At 42.7% G+C, this 20,822-nt stretch overlaps 2 long non-coding RNA genes across 3 annotated transcripts; both read left to right on the top strand.

Moving 5' to 3' along the window:
• Positions 1 to 20: 20 nt before the first annotated feature.
• Positions 21 to 4,221, top strand: LOC122182594. Of its 2 annotated transcripts, none has more exons than XR_006179879.1 (2): positions 21 to 367; positions 3,933 to 4,221. It is a non-coding gene; the product is annotated as an uncharacterized LOC122182594 (long non-coding RNA). The 2 variants fall into 2 exon arrangements; XR_006179881.1 differs by having other exon boundaries at positions 21 to 879.
• Positions 4,222 to 9,462: 5,241 nt separating this feature from the next.
• LOC122194281 lies at positions 9,463 to 13,412 on the top strand. The gene is made up of 4 exons (XR_006183087.1): positions 9,463 to 9,649; positions 11,342 to 11,441; positions 11,666 to 11,753; positions 13,334 to 13,412. It is a non-coding gene; the product is annotated as an uncharacterized LOC122194281 (long non-coding RNA).
• Positions 13,413 to 20,822: the final 7,410 nt, after the last annotated feature.

Genomic DNA, 20,822 nt, shown 5'->3' with positions numbered 1-20,822 from the left:
CAGCGGCCCGACACCTCACCGGCCGCGCTTCGACACCTCGGGGCGCGGACTGGGGACCCCGGCCCGGGCGGGACCGCTCTCGGAGCGATGCAACAGGTGCGGCAGGCGGCACCCGTCAGGCAGAGGCGACCGCGCGGGCATTCCTGCCAGCGCCGCCCCCGTGCCCGCGGGCGCGGCCTCTCTTCAGCCCTCAGCGGGAGACCCTCAGCGCAATATGGCGGCGGGCAGCGCTCCACCTGCTTCTGCCCCGAACCCTGACCCTGCGGCGGGGTTGGCGATTGTCAAGTTGGAGAGCGGGAGAGGGAAGAAAGGCCCTTCGGAGTTAGTGTGTGGGCGACTCGTGTGCTCGATCGCCAGTCTCTAAAAGGTGCTATTTTTTTTGTTGTTGTTTATTTTTTTTTTCTGAAGCCCAAAATGAATTACTTCAAACAAAAGGCAGGATGGATTTTTGTTATTAAAGCACATTTTCAGCATGAAATAAAAGTTTGAGAATTCACCGAAGCTTGGAAACGACAAAGTGAGACGGCTGCTTCAGCCAGCTGTGCTCTTGCATCAAGATTGTGCAACCAACCAGCCGATTCGTAGGCATGCAGACACAACGCACTGTGCCTGTGCCCCCTGTTCCTCACCCTTCATCCACCGCCATGCTCCTGCAGAGCTCCCAGCTGCTTTACCTGCAGGAGCTGTGGCCTCCCGCCTGCTGGGGTGTGAGAACAGATCTATTTACGTTGTCACGGGCAACGGACTATAGGACACAGGTCTTCCGGTGTGCCGGCAATGGCATGCAGGTGAGCTCTGAGATTAGGGAAACGTGCAGATCCAAGCTGCTGTCTTCAATGTCCTCATTTCAAGAAAAGGAACTGGAAGCTTCAAAACAAGGTAACAGCCAGCACATGTCAAAGATACAGGGCTGTGGAGACCCTGGGGTATGCCAAGGGATGGTAACAAAAACACAGTTCTGTGTTTTCCTACAGGTCCTGCAGCAGAGATGGTGCTAGGCACTCACTCATAGTGCCACATTCAAATAAAAGAATCACCTTTGCTTCAGGTTTGAGAGAAGGGAGGGGAGCAGAGACTGATAGAATTCACAGCTATATTCCCTTCTTGTGTGATCTTAGGAAACAGGAGAGGGCTTTACTGTAAAACTGGGACAATGCTTCCCATATGTGAAGCAGCTTGCAACAGCAGGTGAGAAAAAACAATCAAAGCTAAATGGCTTCTGAGGGAGATGAGGTAAAACATTTTTGGGAAACAGCTAGAGCCTCTATTTTCAAATAGAACAATCCCACTGAGATAAACTTTAATCAGATTAATTTAACAACATATGGCTTGTGAGGAGACTTCCTCTTTTAAGCAATAAGTTTATGGTGGGACTCATGCCTTATTCAGTAGGATGGTACTGGATGTGGAGCAGACCAGAACATCACTGTTTTGGGCAGTCTGCTGAGCCCAAGAAACAATTGTAAGGAATACTGTAAGAACCTAGTTGTTGCCACTCTCACTCGGAATGCTATGTGGTGGTCTTGGATTATTTTGTGGAAGCATATAGGTGCGAAAAGCATATAGGTATTTTTATTCCTTGCTGTTAATACCATATTTTGGCTTGATTGAAAAAAGAAGAATTTTTATTGCAGTTACCATTGCTTCCTAACTACAAAGAGGCAGAGGCAAAAGGAATTTAGGTAACTAATAGTTAAATGTGGCAACATACAATCTCTAGGTTCCTGTTTGCCACAGCACATAACCCTGTGCCATTCTTCCACAATCACCTGCAATATATGGGGAAAGATAGATACCTCAGTGGTATCCATAACTACCAGCTTACTCAACACCACTCCACCCAAACCCAACCAACGAGAACATGTTGAACCCATACAGGCAGTACTGTCATCTGTGGAAGGGGAAAGAACAATTGCCATGTTGGAGCGTTCGTTAGAGACCCTTAGCCTCCTTGCTGGGCTTTTGCCTTTTGCAAGATGTGTTTTCAAACCACCCTGGCTACAGAGCACTGTGAGTTGCTAAACTCTCAGTTCAGCAGGGCAGCAAGTTGTTTTTTTTACAGTGAGAAACTCTCTTCTGGGTCCCTGAGTTTCTTCCTTTACATTTCACTCTCTACTTCCCTCCTAAATGGAGGGGAAGGTATATAAGGCTACCTCTTCCTTCCTTTTTATACAAAAAAATCTATTCATCCTTTGCAGACACAGTAAAACCAGACTAGATCACATCTCCAGAGAGGAGATGAAAGCTCTCAGTTCTGTGGCTTTCTTGACAGTGTCCTGACAGTCAGCACGCTGAATTTTTGGAGCATGGGCATCATGTGTGATACTGATAAGCACTATCTGATAATGCTTATGGACTGAATTGCCATTTGAGTCAGGAGTGAAGGAACATGAGAGCAGGCATGAAATCAGCTCTCATCAGAACAGTCTAGGGCAGAAATATGAAAGAACAAATTCAAATGTAGAAGCTTGAGAAATTCACATATTAAAAAAAAAAAAAAAAAAGCAACAAAAATACACAGTTGGTTCTGGATTTAGGCATTGGCTAAGCAGGAGAAAGCTTTTATAGGCACCCTAACTACAGCATTTTGTGCCAGAACTCACAATCAAGCATAAGAGCCAAATCAAAATGAAAGCCTTTAAGTTACAGGATTAACAGCTGCTCTGATCCAACACTTGTTCTTAACCTGCTCTATTAAGAGTATAGCACTACTAACAACTTACAGGAATTACTAAAGCAGGGGAGGTGATGAAAGGACCTAGATTGCTCAGCAGGTCAGTAGCAGGACCCAGTTTCTGTTTTCTTCCCTGTAACAGCTCCAGTGCCTTACTGCCCTCTAACCAAACTGTATTTTAAGATTTTTCATCTGTTTTAAGGAGAAAAACAATTTAATGTTGTTGTTCTGCTTGTAATAACATTTCAACTTGATGTAAAGCATTTATGAATTCAAAGAATTGAACAGAATTTTCTCAAGAAAATCCTATCAGTATAAAGTGGTTTTGCTTAACAGATCTGGCACTAGCCATGTTTTAGTTAAAACACATCTTCCCAAGTATGGTTACCCTGAAATTAGGAAGCAAGGACTCTTATGTCCTAAAAATACCATTATTGGTTGCCCACAAAAAAATCAATGGTCTCAGTAAGAGGCAGGTTTGAATTTCTTGTTTCTGAATATAGGAAGTGTTATCCAAATTTTCCAAGCATGGTTGGAATAGTCTTGCAGCATCTCTGGTGATCTGTTTGCAGTTTTACTCCTGGGATTTTTTCTAACTGGAAACACAGAGTGACTTACTTCTGACAACTTACAGGCCATGCATTCAGCGTAGCAGATAAAAGAAAGCATACCGCATTCTGACACTTTGTATAGGTTTAAAATGAAGAAGATCATTTTCTTTGTCAATTCTAAGAGCTGTAGGAGGAAAAGCAATCATATGGTATTACTGACAGTAGCTTCTGTTTCATTGCGCATGACTGTGAATAGGCAGTTTATTCCCAGTTAGAATTCCTGAAACGCTGGCATTCCTGCACTGTCATGCTCCAGGAACAGTGGCCAAGGATCTGTTGAGTTCCAGTTCTGCTTGAACTGAGAGCTCCTTCCTTACTACCCACACTGAGCTTAATGAAAACCCGACAAATTCAGGTCACAGTGGATGACCGTTTTCTTTCAAAGCACTGTTGACATTCTCCAGGTCTCTTTTGTTTCTTTTGAAGGGGATATACATGGTAAAAGAGCTCAAAGCTTGTTCCTCATTTTCTGTTGTTCCTTAAATGAGAAGTTTCTGCCAAGTTCAATTAATGTGTTTTTCCAGTACGTGTGAGTTTGTGCTAAGAAATGGTTAGGTGAATTCAGGCCTGGAAATAAACGCTGTTAAATGATCCAACAGTTACATGCTGGAAGACCCTTATCTTTGCATTCTTTTTCTTTTTTTCAGGCTGTACCCACAATTGTTCCTTGAGATTACATGACGCTCTCCTTGACCATGATGGAGCTGTACAGGGACATACTAGATGAACACAGTTTAAACATGCATGTGATCAAGCAAGGAAAATCTATAATAATCGTCTCTGTAACTGAAATCCACCGTAAATTATTGATTTTATTAGTGAAAATAAATAGTAAAAAAAGCAATAAGAATTTGCTCAAACTGTTGAATGAGAAAAATCACATCACAGAGCATTGTTTAAAAATGTATTAAGTGACAATAGATGTTCACAATGTGCTGGATTTGTAAAGATTATTCTACACATGTAAATCCAGCCGTGTTTGTCCAAGACTTGAAGCAAATGGAAACTAGGGGCAACACAGCTTTTACGTCTCAAAATGAAATAATGATCTTAATGCATACGATAAGAAAGGAAAGAGGAAGGGAGTTCCCCTGTACAGGTAATCTTTATTTTACCTTCATATCTTCCTTTGTGCTATTTTATTTGGAGTCTGATTAGAAGCAGAGCTCAGTGCCATGTATTTCAAATAACCCCCTGCAAGACTGAATTATTTCTACAGGGACCAGATCTTCTTTTTTTTTAAGCATCAAACCAGAGATGTAAAAAGACAGTGTTGACAAAAAGAGCGGGTCAAATAATGTTGACCAACTTAGTTCATGTGCTTCACAAACGGAACGCAGATGTGTGCCTACAGCAGGCATGAGTAGTAAAGGGAGGTGAAGGCAAAAAAGTCTCCACTGGATGATAGAGAGAAAAAATCTACATCACTGACATTTCTATTGCTCTCACTGTAAGGATGATGCTGTTGGAATTCAAAAATAAAGTAACAAGCTATTTCAACTAGTGTCAAAATTCAGAATTTCAGGGCTAAAATAAGCACACAAAATAAAATGTACAATTAATAGATATCAAGTATATTTTCTTTTCCTGTGATATCATACTGACTCACAGCTTTTAAGATCAGAAGGACCATATTGTTTGACTTTCAGTGTAAAGTAAGCTGTTGAGTTTCACCCAGTGATTCTCAAATCAAGACTCTGTTAGAAAGGCCTTAAATCTCAGACTCAGGACTAATTGACAGTGATTCTACCACCTTTCTAGTTCTCTCCACAGCAAAGTGCTCGTTCACTATAAGTTGTGAAGTTGTTTGCACTGACTGCAATTGGTTTTTGATTCCACTTCAGAAGGTGCCCTGTCAGTAATGCAATTTACAGTTAAATACTGAGGCAAGATCTAGTATGGTTCTTGCCTCGCCTGTCAGTGATATAAGATGTACAGTACGCTGATGTTTTATGCCAACTCACACAGTAGAAGAGGGTTTTCCCTCGTCTTTCCTAATTGAAACAAAAGGAACTGCTTGATGCAGAGGTTACTTGGTAAATCTCAGATGGTCCCTTTTTTTCCTGTTTTCCACTCAGTACCATCTCCTCCATTTGTTTTCAGCATATTTTGCCTAGTTTCAAATATTTAAATACTCTGTGCAACAAGACCTTTCTCCCTTTGAACGCTTTGTAGCATAAGATTGGTTAGTGTTAATAAGTAATATCAGGATTGCTGCTTATAACTGGCACTACATCAGCCTTCCTACTCTGCCTCACCTGCTTCTTAGAGAAAAGAGCATTTCAAACTGATGTTAGGTGCAAAAGCTCTTTCTGCTCTCTACAGACTGCAGCTGTCCAGAGGCAATTCAGTCTGCACAACCAATGCAGAATCAGAAAAGAATATTCAATGGAGGCTTCTCTTGTGGATAAAGGAGGGTAATTTGGACCTTGGTATATGAGTAAGGCACTAAGCTGGAGGCTGAAGTACAAGAATCGTCCTATCTCTTGGGAAATCCTCTGTTTGCTTTGAGATAACAATAATGTTGAAAACAGGCGGGCACCAATAAATATGTAAGACCAAATACAAAGCAGGTAGAAGCAGAGAGACATTGCTAAACAAAGCAGAACACTGCCAACTTTCACTAGATCTGAATTCTAACTCTGATATTTTGTAAGGACTTACCTAGAACTGTACCTCAATTAAATATTCATTCATGAGAAAAAGCTATTTGTGTTTCACAGCAAACAGCTAGCTCATTTACAATTTACAAGTGGATACATATGTCCTTAATTAGTTTTCAATGACCTTGCTGTACAGTGAGGGCAAACTAAATTCATTTTATATCAAGGCTGCAGATGGAGTCACCTTATCTAATCAGCCCCAGCTACCTTAAGGCCAGTAACTCAGAAACAAAGAGGCTACCATTCGCAGTAACTTCTATGAGGCCTCACTGGAGGAGAAGGGGATCAGGTTGGTTATTGCTCACCTCCCATACTGAGGCATTCAGGTAACCTGAAACAAAGGGAGTTTTCAGTGCTTCCCAGTGACACACCTAGCTTGTGAAGTAATTACCTCTGACGCATGACACAAAAGATAAACACCGAGTCCTGTAACGTGTTGACTAGCAACTCCTCAAAACACCTTGGAAAATAGTATAATTACACTATTTTAAAATAGCAGGTGAATTTCACCTGTCTGCAGTAGGTAACTCAGGAGCTAGGTACTAATTGAGTACCACTTGAACCTTTGAAATAGAGTTGGAGTGCTGCCTCAGATGTTACCACCATGACTTACATCACATACAGATGTGATTTGCTCCTAGGCAGAATGCAGCTCAGCTTTGTTTCACTTACTAATAGGCTGATTTTCTTTAAAAGGCTGCATGATGAATCCTTTGGTCTCATTTAATAAAAGACAAAAGCAAGGTGAGAGGGAAAATCTATTTGGTTACACATAACATGTAACCTTATGATCACCTTTTGTGCCAGGTTTCATCCACGTACCCTCCCAGTAATTGCTAGGAATGCTTTTGGAGTCAGATTTGCTGGTCCATGGCTCTGACTTGACATTCAAGCACTTACAGTGTGGGAGGATAAGGGTGAGCTGCTGCTGGACATAAGAAGCAGGGTATTGTGTCCTTCTACCTGGTATCTGTTGAGGCAGAGGATCTGGTGACCCCAGAGCTGATAGTTCATGAGCTAATTGTTTGGTATGTTTAATTATCTTGGTGTGGTAAATCATAGTAGTTGCAGCAATCAAACATGAAGTAGAGTTTCTGTATCCAATTAGTTTGCTTCTTTTTCCCAACAATGTCATTTGGCCTTCCAGATCTGAGACCGGGAGCTTATGAGCTGGAAACATCTTGTAGACACAAGTGAACCATGTTAGTCCAAAAGCATATATACACTGCTATGGCCCTTTCCTCTAAGAAACTGGGTTGCTCTGTGTTGGCCTCCCTGACTGTGGTCTGTGTGCCAGGACAGATGGGATGTGAGGTGTAAGCATAATATCAATCATAGTTTTCTTTTGCAAAGTTCAGCTTCAAGGTCAAACATGATTCTTATGTGGATGTGGTTGATGTAAGGGCTTATTACTGGGCCATACCAGGTAATGCGGCCTGGTTTGACACAGCGCATTGAAACACAGACTTCCTAGGTGTGACCTCAATTCAGAGTGTCCAAGCACTTTGGGCATGGAGCCATGAGCAGCTTCTTGGCTACTGTCAGTGAGAAACTGGTCTTTGAGGCTGGTTTGCAAGAGCCTGCAAGAAGGGTTCAGCAGTCCATGCAGACACAGCAGGCCTGGCTTGCGAAGCAGTTCTGTTGCCAAGCCCTCCGTGGCTGCTCTGCAACACAGGACAGCAGCACTGAGAAGAGTGGGAAGACCAACAGCCCTGAGTTTAGCTATTTGCTTCACCAGCCTTATGCTATGAGACAGGAGAATGCCAAACGGGCCTTAGAAACGACAACAAAACCGGGTGTGAATGTGTGGCTGAATCACGGGGTGGAGTAAGAGCTGGATGTCCTTGTGAAGAATGCCACCCATCAGTCCCTATGTGGGGACCCCCTGCACAGGAGGTGTGCCGGGGAGGAGCTACCGGCATCCTGGAGACCTGCAGCTAGGGCGTCACAAGAAAGCAGTGTGGACAGGACTCAAGAAAGCTCTCTTGGCTGTCAAGCAGCATTTCATCCAAACTGTTTCTTTCTGAGCACAACTGCCTCCAGCAACACAGCGTTTTTTTCCCCAGTTTTATTCAAACCAGTAGCAACTCTCCTGCTCCTTTTAGGAGACTGTCTGATAGTAAGCAATGTCACAGCAAAGAACACTTTTTTACTGTACTGCTGATATCTAAATGTGCTCTTTCCTTGCATTACTCTCTACCCTCTACCCCTATTGCCTGAAATAGCTGCTCACTCATCACTATAGTGGGTTTAGCTGTGTTGTACGGATCTGTACAGATAAGAAACAATAACCTTTAGATAACAGAACAGACTCTTGCACAAAGTTCCTCCTTGTCTCAGAGTTCAGTCTGCACCCTTATTTTGAAGGAAAAAAAAAGGAAAAAAAAAGGAAAAAAAATATTTTGTACAGGAATTATATTAAAATGCAGCATACAATATAGTAATGCAGTGCTTAAGGACTTTTGACATAGCACTGTTGTTTCAAGTAAGATTATGGAGACCATTTCACCATAGTAGCCAGTGGGTAGTATTTGAAATGATTTCTTTTTCTACGCTTCAACAAGCAATTATGTTTCAAATGCCACTGTTCAGCAATGGTGAGTAAATAAGAAGTAAGGAAAAGTTTTGTTTGCTTTTGCAGGTGTTAAATTTCAGCAGAACAATCTAACTCAAACAAAGCCCTAAACAAAAGTTATTGGCATTCCTATCTGACAACCTGAGTTTCACAGTAGACAAGGCAAATAATCTAAATTCTCTCTCCTAGCCCTGAAATCTCTGACCAGTGATATTAACCATGGCTGTAAAATTGAGGCTGAGGTTTTTAATTTTGAGTATAATGTTTTTCTTTGAGTTGTTAATGCTTCAGAAAAACAATTGCAGCAACTGTGTGTGCTTAAACAATGTATTTCAGTAATTAGTATCGCTAAAGAACCCAGTGAAAATTGCACTGACAAGCACACTGCAGGGTTGAGATGTGAATGTAGGTTGTTTTCCTGTTCTTCTAATAAACACAGCTTTTCCTTGAGAAGAAATGCAGTGCTGCATATCCAGCACCCAGATGGATTCCAACTCACAGCCTAAAAGCAATCTCAGAACATTAGGAAAAATGGTAAGTGGATCATTTTTAGACCAAGAAACTAATTCTGTGGAACCTATTTATGGAAACTCAGCTGTAGTGAAACTACTTGCAGAGAGGAGAATGAAAGCTCCAAGTGGTGCTTGTGAGTGCACCCCTTCCCACAGCTCTCAAACTTGCAGTCCTGCCTCAGTGCCAAAGCCCTGCAGTCCAGATCAGGCCAGTAATCCAGAGGTTTTGCAGAGAAAATTCTGTGACTTCAGCACAGGTTCCCATTGCAATTTTTAATTGGTTACTTTAGATTACTGTTTTAGCCAAGCCTTGTTAATGTGAAATGATAACCTTGAACTGTGTTTGTGGTTTAAGCATTATCCAAAGACCTGCACGCAGCATACAGGGACAAAGTCAGAAATGCTTTTGCACTTGTGTGAGGTCAGAGTCAGACTGATCTGTCAATCTGAGCATAGGATCACAGTAATCCACCTGTTTAATGGGCCTTATCAAACACTAGGTTTAGAGTTTGTGCATGCTCTTTTGCGTTTAGTAAGAGTTTACAGGTCCAATGCTGCTCCTTTTTGGTCATGGTGCTATTTCCTGATTTCTTCTGCAATCTTATCTAACACAGGTAAGGGTGGAAGAGGTAAGCTCTCTATTCTTTAGGGAACTAAGATGATACGAATAGAACAAACTAGGGGCTCAGCAACTATACTAATCTTGTTCCAATTGCCACTCTTTCTGAGAAGAAGTTATTACTAACATTCAACCCAAACCTCCTTTCTGCAACTTGAGGCCATTCGCTCAAGTCCTCTTGCTAGTGATCTGGGAGAAAAGGCTGACACACACCTTGCCACAGACTCCCTTCAGGCAGTTGTAGAGAACAATAAGGTCTCCTCTGAGCCTCCTCTTTGCCACACTAAACAATCCCAGTTCCCTCAGCTGCTTTCCATAAGACTTTTGCTCCAGACCCCTCACAGCTTTGTTGCCCTTCTCTGAAAATGCTCCAGGGCCTCAATGTCTTTCTTGCAGTGAGGGGGGCAAAACTGAACACTGAAAACTGAAAAAGTACTTGAGGTGCAGCCTCACCAGTGCTGAGTACCATAGATGGATGATAACCTTTCTAGTCCTGCTGGCCTATGCTATTTGTGATACAAAATGATGTTTGGTGGCAGTGCTCACACAAGGGAGGTCAGGCAGTTTTGGCTATGCATAAGTAGAAACAAGGAAAGGGAAGGTAAATGTGAAGCTACTGTTTGAATTATTGAAGTTTCTCCTTCACCCCTTCTTCAAGGATTATTATTTACATAAGATTTCCAGCTTGGAGCTACATACCTCACAGCTACATCCTGCTTCCTGGGATCCTCAAAAGCCCGACTGCTCTGCTCTGCTCCATTATCTTTTTGCACTCTTTAATCAAACACTGCTTTTTTCTTTTTTTCTTTTTTTTCTTTTTTTTTTTTCTGTCAGTGGTGCTACTGTGCAGTGCAGACCCTTTGCTCCTCACCCCAGATGGGGAGGAAGCTATCTTGAGGTCCCTGGTTCTCGCCTCAGATGAAGAGGGACAGGAGAGGGTGGTGGAGTGAGGCATAAACACTTCTTATTCCTAGGAAGGAAGGAAGGTGTGACTCACCCTGAATTTGTTTGAAAAACTCTTTCACCTGTCTATAGTCAGCAGCCAAGAAGGAGGTTTCTCAGGTAGAAATTGCTCAGAATTACCCATCCAGGCCTTGCGGCAATGACTGGGCATGGTGGGACTGAGAGCTTTGTTCTGTGCAAGCAGTTAATAAAACTCTTGCTATAAACAGGGTGTGCTGGCTGGAGGTGCTCCATGCTGGGAACAGACTGCTGTGAGACACTTGAGGACCTTCACTGTCACAGCTGGATGGGGCAGCACGTGCAAGAGAGAAAGGGCTTGCTACAGCATTCAGTGAACGCTGTATTAACAGCACAATAAGATTTACTATACTTCATGACTTTTTTCACTAATTATTAATACTCAATTAATATGGCCCCGAGCAGAATGTACTCCCAAGTAAAGAAAGTAACTTATGGCCTGCTTTGCAGGTGACATGTAAATACTTTGTTACATGAAGTACTGCATTTCTATGGGAGCACTGGCACACTCAAGTGAGCAAACACAACACTACAGAGGAAACCAAGCACTTTTAGTCCAGCCTAAGCACTCTCTGTTACCAGCCTGGAGCCACCTGAAAGTAAAGCAACATTGTTAATTAAAAAAATGAGGAACTGAAAATGATTCCAACATGCTTTTTTAAACTCAATGTTTCTCTTATTTTTATACAACTTCTGCTTCTTGCAGCTTGAATACAGCATTAGAGAGACCCCAGCCTTACTCCAAAATGCTCATAAGTTTCAGTCATTGAAGAGCAGGCCCAGGATAGGCACCTGATAGCAAAAGGGTAAGAAAGGAAATACTAGGAACTGTGATTATTCCTCAACATTAGTGATAACTTACAACTATCTTAAAATACTCTTCAAAAATTGAAAGACATAATTGTACAGCTCCTATATTGACCTGTCCTATCTGGCTGAGTGTGAGAAAAAGATTCTCCTCCGTTCTTGTTCTCTATATCACAGAGCAGGTTCCAAATTTCATTGCATTTTTTTTTTTCTTTCTCCACAGGAGAAAAATGTTTGATTAATCCATACAGGTTGAGTTAACAAGACAACCTCTCAGAACTGCAATTGTCAGTAAAAGTGATTTTCACATTGTAAGTCTCTGCTACATACAAGCTGCCTTGTTTTCTTGCATGTACGTAAGACCTTCTCAGACATTTGCTTTCTATCCTCCCACATTCTGGTGCAGTTCCTTCCCTTAATGACCCATGCATGCAAAATGACCTCTACGTTCTCCTCTACAAAACTGCACTGTTTCTGTCAACTCTGGAGCTCACATTTTTCTGATAAAAGCTGCAATTATTTTTCTATGCAGTAACATTTGGAACAAGCAACAGGACTGGCTTTGTAAACAGATTTTCAGACTCTCATTAGGTTGCCAACAGTTGGCTTTTGGTGGAAAAAACCTATGCATGTGACAAATTCACTTCATTTAACCACCCTCTTAGAACAGCCTTTTAGAAGAGCTGCCTTCTGAATGCAAAGACAGACTTCTACTCAGCCTACCTTTCCCTGTGCACTGCAAATTGCTTAATAATGAGGCAGGTAGAATCTGATTTTATGAAATTGATTATAAATATGTCAACAACTGCAACCTAAAATTAGCACCTCTCATGACTACAACTTTCCTCACTTACCAGATGTTACAGTTCATTCTCTGACATCCTGGGGTCTGAGAAAATCGAGCTGTGCACTGCAGAGTTAGCCACTGCACTAGCAAGACAAAAACAGGACCTACATGATTTTTAAACACTACTCACAGATCCCTTGTTCTCCTGTAGTAGGTGAGACTTTTAGTGAGAGCAAAACTTCACTGGCATTCCTTGTTTGCTGGTGGTAGTAAAACTGCTGGTTCCAGTAACCTGCAATTATGACACTTAAGTGACAAAAAGCACGCAAGACCTGCACTAACAATGAAGTTTCACCGTTTTGATGTTGGGGAATGACCTGCACTTTACTTTTGACACAAGTCCTCATTTAATTCCTAGTGAAGTCAGTGGGAGCTGGAGAATCTGTGTTTGCTTCAGTTACAGGAGATAAGCCAAACATTCAAGGATTATTTTCCTAATATCAGCAGAAGTGCTCAGCTTGACCAAGCAGTTGATAGTCAGCTCAACAGTAGTAAAATTTGCATTCAAATACTACCTTTTGAAAGATATTAGCTGACAGATGGATTTGTAAGTACTCACGTTATTTTTAAACTGTAGCTAATTGAATCATTCGGGATGTATGGATCATTTCAAAATCACTCTTCAGGGAATAAGACTGAAATTATGTTGCGTATATTTGAACCTTAACGTCAGTTAACCTTGACTTTCCAATCACTGGAAATTGTCTTAAAATTGGGTCTATTATTAATCTAAAAATTACCTTTTTTTTTTGTTTGTTTGTTTTTTTGTTTGTTTGGATAGAGTAACCCAAAACAAATGACATGGACAGAGCTGACCAGATGAGGCAGATCTGTGTAAAAACAGCAAACTTTACTTTCTACTTCCTACCAAACTTTTTCCCAGTAAACACAATTCAACAGTGTGCCTCATCAAAAATCCTGTGAATCTTGACACACAGTGAGGTTGTGTTGCCAAATATATTAAAAGTCTTGAAAAATCTCTCATGGCTTTTTAATTAAACTCTATATGTGAGAGGCAAGAGATTCCTTGCTTTTATTGTCTAGATGCGATCATCAGTGATGGAAGCTCTGTGCAAAATCTGTATGCTGGTACTCCCATGGTATGGAATATGGAAATTTCTTCTGAAAGAAGAAGAAAACAATGATGCTGAGAAGAATGCATTTCTCTGTTCTTACAACAGTACTACGTATGTAAATACACATAAAAGCACAATACAGCTCTGAGCGTATAAAAGACTAGTAGCCAGGGTTGCTCTTTAGAAATTTTGAGGAATTTTTATTACAAAGAACTAGCAGCAAATTATTAAAACAATTAAATACTTTCGAGAATAATTAGTTTCTTTAGGCAGTAACAGAAGGAGGTTCTGAAATGCTGTAACAGAAGTTGGACAAACAGAAAAAGTTCCTGCAAAGTTTATGTATTATGTTGTAACTCCACTTACCAAAAACATGGTCTGAATCAGGATACAGTGTGAACTGAACCAGTCAAAATCCAAGTAAAATTTTACTGTAGATGCTAGCAGACAAGACTCTGAAAAGCCTTTCTTTCCTATCTGTGTGCTAAGGATGTGGTAGGTCTATCCTCTGGCAGAAGCCGTCCAGGATTCTTTTGGCTCAGGCTCCAGATTAACACAGATCATCTCTGCACAGACAAATTCCTTGGGAGATGAAGGGTTTACACAAGTATCACCAGGCCACACAAATATGTTGTTGCATTTCAAACCCGTTTCACTGCCAGAAATTTCAGTGTGTACAGACCTTCCTTTTGTTTAGGGATTTCCCACATCTATCTCCACACAGCTCAACTGTTGCATCCTTCCAATTACTACATCCAAGAACTCTGCAGATGGTGACTCCTGGAAGATTTAAGAGAGGTAATTATCTCTGCTTGGCAAGTCTTGTGCTAGGTTTGTCAAGCTAATACTTAAGTTGTGCCTTTTTCAGAGCACTGTCAAGTGAGACATTATTTTGTCTTATATAATGTCTCACATTATTTTAAAGTGATAACAGAATTTGATTAACTGAAGAAAAATCCACACCCATGGAAGAATACCAGGCAATTACAACCTGACTGTCCTCCCAGTACAGACTAGCACACAGCACGTGTTGAGCTCTTTGACCACATAAAATAGCAATCTTATCTTTCTCTGTTCTCAGTAGTTTTCTGACCTTAGTATCAGGTGCATACCAGCAGTCCTACTGGAAGCAAGAGGGATTGCAGCTACTGAAAGCATGCATCTCAACTATAATCACCAACTGTTTCTATAAATACAAAGTATGAAAATAACACGTCTTTTATCTGCCAGGTGTTCCGGCAGCTATTTTTGAGTGGCGCCAAGACCTGATAACATATTTAGCCTATGTGGTAAATGTTCACAAAGTGGTTGCACTATATGCCAAAAATAAATCTTCAGTGGCCTGAGCTGTGCCACCTCCTGCTCCTGTACTCTATGCTGGTGAGACCTCACCTGGAGTACTGCATCCAGATATGGAAATCACAGAATGGCCAGGGTTGGAACAGACCTTAAGGATAATGAAGCTCCAACCCCCCTGCCACATGCAGGGCCACCAACCTTCCCATTTAATACTAGACCAGGCTGTCCAGGGCCCCATCCAATCTGGTCTTGAACACCTCCAGGGATGGGGCAATACAGGAGAGATATGGGCCTGCTGGAGTACATCCAGAAGAGGACCACAAAAATGATCCAAGGGATGAAACACCTCTCCTGCGAGAGTAGAGTTAGAGAGCTGAGGCCATTCAGCATGGGGAAGGCGAGAAGGCTCTGGGGAGACCTGAGAGCAGCCTTTCAGCATCTAAAGGGAAGCTACAGGAAAGACTCTTTATCACAGTCTGTTGTGCCAGGACAAGGGGAAATGACTTCAAGTGAAAAGATATGTGATTTTGACTAGATATTAGAAAAACAAACAAACAAACAAAAAACCATAATGGTAGTGAAGCACTGGAACAGGTAGCCCAGAGAGGTGACTGATGCCTTGTTTCTGGGGACAAGGGAAGGTTGGGCTAGAGAGGCTGTAAGCACCCTGACATAGCTGCAGACGTCCATTGCAGAGGAGTTGGACTATGACCTTTAAGAGTTCCTTCCAACACAAACTATTCTATGATTATATGATCCTGTTTTGGAGGAGTAGGATAGGTAAGCGTATCTGGAAATAAAAATCAGCAAAGTTGGAGTTAGGGCTTGCCGTACATTGCCCAGCATCAGGGGCCTGCAGAGGTCCACATGCAGCACTTCTGAGGGCAGAACACTTCTGTGAAGCCTGGCACAGCTACCTGTGCACTCACTCCCTATGAATACTCTAGCTCTTTCACTAATAGACTGACACAGCAGCAAGACTCTTCCATTCCCTCTCCGCTCAGGTTCACACTCACAGCTGCTTCCCCTGCCAGCCTTTCAAACCTTCTCTGTTACGGGGACACCAACAGACAGGTGACATCAGCACCTTGAGATGCTGCCCACAAGATGCCAAGCTTCACGTCCCTACAACCCGCTCTGACGCAGCCAGCCTGCAGGCTCCCCGCCCTCGGGTGGCGCTGCCCTCCCCAGCCCACCCGCCGCACCGGCAGCAGCCCTCAGCCCAGCTCGGCGGGAACCTCCCCTTGGCCCCGCCCCCATTTTGAGTTTAAACGGGCAATTCCTGTCTCTCCCGTCCTTAGCTAGGGAAGAAGCCGAAGAAGCCACAGTCTTCCTGCCCTCCCGCCCAGCCAGTACAGCGCAGCCCACGGGCCCAGGAGGGCTCCCAACGCTGCCCCGCTGAGCTGTCACAGGGCGCACCGCGCCCCCGCCCGGGTGACGGCTCTCCTTCCCGCGCGACCATTACGCATGCGCACAAATACTGCCGTTCGCGCCGCACCTCGGCCGCCACCCCGCCACCCCTAGCACCCAGGGAGGGTGTGGGGAGGAAGCGCAGAGGGGACTTTGTCCCGGGAGAGCCGCTGCCGTCATGCGGGAGGTGGCCAATGAGCGAGCGCGATTAAAATAGCGCACTATAAAGAGCAGCCCGGGCTGCGCGGTGCCTTGGGCAGCTGTCGTGCAACGCAGCGTTAGTCATGGCGCCTGGCTGCGGCTGGCTCTCGCCCTGAAGGGCTGCTTGAGGCGTGTCTGTGTGGTTGCCATGAGAAGTGATGCATTGAGAGCTTCGCTTCCTCTCATGGATGTAGTGGTCCTTCCTGCTGCATTTAGTTCTCTTCCTCCAAACGTGCTTTCCTTATTCAGACTGTAGAGGTAGCCTGTGCTGTGCTATCGTGAGAGAGCTGCTGTGTGTGGCGCATTCTTAAAGCAGCATCTGTTTAAGGCTGGCTGTTATCAGTGGAGGAAGTGGAGAGAGAGGCATTACTGTACCCTGTACTCTTCCATCTCTCCTCCATTCTTCTGAGCTGCACTGCATCAGAAAATGCTCTCAGATGTGCTATGAGCCCAGGCCTTACTGTGTAGGTAGCCCAGGCCTTAGGAGTGGTAGGTCTTCTTACAAAGATGCAGGCTTGGCCTGTAGGTCACAGCAGAGACTGGAGTTTGCTGCTTGGGCCTCCCAATCCTGTAGAGGCACACATGATAAATACAGTGTATGGAGAAGCATAATGTGAGGTTTCTATACCATTTCTCTCTGAAAGACTGGGCTGCTTCACCGAGGTGGGAGGAAAAATGTATTAAAACAGCACTCGAAATGTGGCCAGCAATATTGGCGATCTATTTGAGGACTTCTGCTTTAGTATGCGGTCAGGAAAGTGTGAGCAATACACTGACTTCATGGCTGCACTCAGACTGCAAGTGCTGGAAGTGGCTCACTAAGGAGATGTGTTCCTCCTTGCTGCAACTTGCTGCTTCTGTGGAAATACCCCTAGCACAGCTGCTCTTGATCTGTGCTATGGCGGTGTGTTGCACATTCTCACCTTACTAATTACATATGTTGCAGTGCTACTATTGAATCAGCTAGGTTATCTGTGCTAGCATCGTCAGGGGCTTTTGGTGAGTTAATAGAAAGCATACATTTGCAATTTGGGAAGGTCAGCATCTTACATGCTTATAGATACACACATGCTTTAACCCAGCTGAATTATCTAAATATGAGACAATTTTGTTCTATTATGTAGATAGATATATATAATTCTATTTTGTATATATATATATATATACAGTTGTGTATATATATATATATAAAGTTTCCACTGGATTTAGGGATAAGTATTTACTGAAATGTTTAATGTGGCAGCAGGGAGGATGGAGGAGAGAGGGATCACCAGAAAAGATTATGAGGAGACAGGTTCAAAAGAAGATGCCTCTTCACAAAATGCACTTAAATCCTGGAACTCATTGCTACAGTTTGTTGGAAATGTGAGAAGTTCAAAAAGCAATTAGTACAATCACACATGAAGAATCCATGCGAAGATGTTCAACACAAACACCTCTGATTCAGATTCAGAACATCTTTGAGGTGCAAATGCGCATCCTGCGGAAGCATTCTGGGGAGCAGCCTGCCCCATTCTCCCTCTGTCATTAGGTGGATGCTGTCAGCTGCTGCAGGAGATGGGTATGGAAATGCTGCTCTGCACAGGCATCCCTGTGTTTAACTGTCATTCAAAAGCTTTTTGCAATCTTTGATAAATAATAAACAGCAATTCTGGCGATAAACTTTAATGTTACTTGGATAGTTATGTCCTTATGTGCCTGTTCATCCTTGCCTGTTGCTTTGACTGTACACTGGAAGAGGATGGGAGGCTATTTCTCCACTTGTTTGTATTACACCATGTAAGCTGAGCACTGACCTGTGTTGGTGGTTTCTAGCATCTCGAACATGAACAAGTATGATTGGTCTGTATTTTTGAAGATGGCCACAAGCAAAAAAAGCTTGCTGCTCATATAAACATCTGAAGTAAGAAATTGTGCATTCCAATCCTGATTACCTGTAAGAATTAGCCAGGTACTCTACCTGAGAAAACATTGAATACCAGCTGCCTAAATAGTAGGCAGTAGAAATAAAATTTCATGAGCCACACCGGCAATAGCTTTTATTTATTGTCTAGGAGCATGGATTGGACCTTGAGAACCCACTGCCAATGAAGGCTAAGATCAAGGGCAAGACATGAGTGTAGCAGAACAGATGTGAGGGCTGCATGGTGCCCACGTCCGCCTCTGTCCCATCGCACCTCTAACAGGACGGTGCTCATCCCTAATGCTGGTTCTACATCTGCCTCACTGAAAGCTGGTGGTGGCTTCTGCCCACGGAAGGCTGCACACACTAAAGGTCTTTTGCTCCGTGTCCACACAACTACCTTTTGTGTTGGATGCTTTTTGCCGAAAGAGCAGGGTGTCCCTAAGGAGGTGTGGAAGGACTTGGTGGTGTTAAGCAGGCAAATGCTGAGGACCATGCACTGACTGCAGGCTCAGAAATTGGGTCAGCTGGGCTTGCTCCTGGGGTTTTTCCTTTAGCAGAGAGATACAGTTGCCGTGATGTGTGATCAGGTAGCTACTGTTCTAGCACTGGCGGTGTCCCTGGGTTTGAGAGGTTTTCCAGTCATGCATTACCGTGGCACTGTGATTTTCCTTACATACTCTTCTTGCCAGTCCCAAAGTGCCTCTGTCTTTAAAGTTGTTTGAAACTCAGGTGCTTCTCACGTTACTGTCATAGAATCATAGAATCATTAAGGTTGGAAAGATCATCTAGTCCAATCATAAACCCAGCCCCACTGTGCCCACTAAAACATGTCCTTCAGTGCCACACCTACACATTTCTTGAATACCTCCAGGTACAGTGACTCCACCACCTCCCTGGGCAGCCTGTGCCAATGCATCACCACTCCTTCTGAGAAGATTTTCTCTTAAGATCCAATTTGAATATGATGAACCAAACATTTCCTTTATCATCGAATCATTTGAGTTGAAAGGACCCTTAAAGGTCATCTAGTCCTACTCCCTTGCAATGAACAGGGCCACCTACAGCTAGATTAGGTTGCTCAGAGCCCTGTCCAACCTGGATTTGAATGTCAGGGATGGGGCATCCACTACCTCTCCGGGCAACCTGTTCCAGTGCCTCACCACTCTTACAGTATATTGTATATTTTATCTAGATTAGTGCCTTTTACATTTTAACAAAAGATATTTTTGCTCTTTAGGCTGCTTTTGGAGAGAAATTACAATTCAGTTTGAAATTCAGGAAGCCCTCATTTTAAAATATTGTTTCAAATGGTAATGTTGGGAAAATCTAGACATTCTTATCAAAACGTTCTGGATCAATATTTATTAAACAAAGGTGATTCTAGCTGGATTTGTGAATTCCAGTATTACTGAACTATTTGTTTGCAATGACCATGCTCTTAAAAATTTTTAAATGAGTTGATTTCTGACTAAAGCAGAAAAATAGTCTCTCAGCAATTTCACAGTGGAGCAGAGACACTTGGAGAAAGCCTAGAACTAGTGAGACTGCAGCTTGCCCTGCCTCTGCTTGCAGCCCTCTACCCCAATCCTGCAGCTGTCCCCAGCAAGAACTACAGTGCCATAGTCCCAGGTGGCTCCCGTAAGTCCATCTTTGGTGCTCCCTGCATAGAATAGGGACCTGTGGGACTCTCCATAGGCAGTATAAGAACCTTGAGGGAAATGCTAATGTTTGTGGGTTTGCATTGCTGCGTCAATAAAATATACCTTAGAATACATCCAGGAAGTTTGAAAACCATAAGTAGAAAATATATCGTTGTTGTCATGCTCCTCACACTGCCTGCAGCACAGTTATTAATTCTATCCACTTTTGAGTTGATTCACTACTTGTTATTTCAATCCATCTTGTGTGTTTTCACAACTAATGAATACTGGATACCTGGACCGCACTGGAAGGTTGTGAGGGGCAGCAGTACACCTGAGGGGAAACCAAATCATAATATAATGAATGTAATTGTTACTGTAATGTTTTTAATTATATGTTACCCAGAAAGAAAAGGAGCAAGCAGGGCTCCTATGTAAATTCTGATTCTATTGCTAACTTTAAGTTAAAAAATTTCTATTCAGCCAGGCTGAGAGCAGAGCACAGTAACATTCAGCCGTTAGACACTGACAAAAGAACATAGATTGTATCATACTTTATGGCTATAATATTACATTCTGCAACATCACTGTAGAGTAATTTTTATAGTGTAGTTTATCTTCATGCAACATTTTTTTAAGCATCGACTTTAAAATATTATTTACAGGATTGTACTGTATTTGTAAATTCTAATGAAGGAAAAATGACACTGTTTCAGGCGAACAGCAGGAAAAATAATTGAACTTAAGCTTTCACATAACTTCCCCGAAGTACCCTCTGCTCACATAACAGCAGATGGAGGGGAAAATCACAAGCAGCATTAGATGGAACACTTCAGGTTGGCCTTACAGTCTCTTGACAATTGTATGCCATAAACAAACTCTTCACATTCTTCTTCCAAAAAAAACCTGAACAGTTATTTTCATGAAATCAGGAGCATACTTTTCTAGATATGACTAATCTTACTTTCTTATGTATGGTTGCACATAGTTCACATTACTTC

This window comes from Lagopus leucura, unplaced genomic scaffold (genome assembly GCF_019238085.1).
Source record: "Lagopus leucura isolate 7727_CA_CO unplaced genomic scaffold, USGS_WTPT01 Super-Scaffold_73, whole genome shotgun sequence".
NCBI lineage: Eukaryota > Metazoa > Chordata > Aves > Galliformes > Phasianidae > Lagopus > Lagopus leucura.
This window is presented reverse-complemented; position numbering and strand designations above follow the sequence as displayed.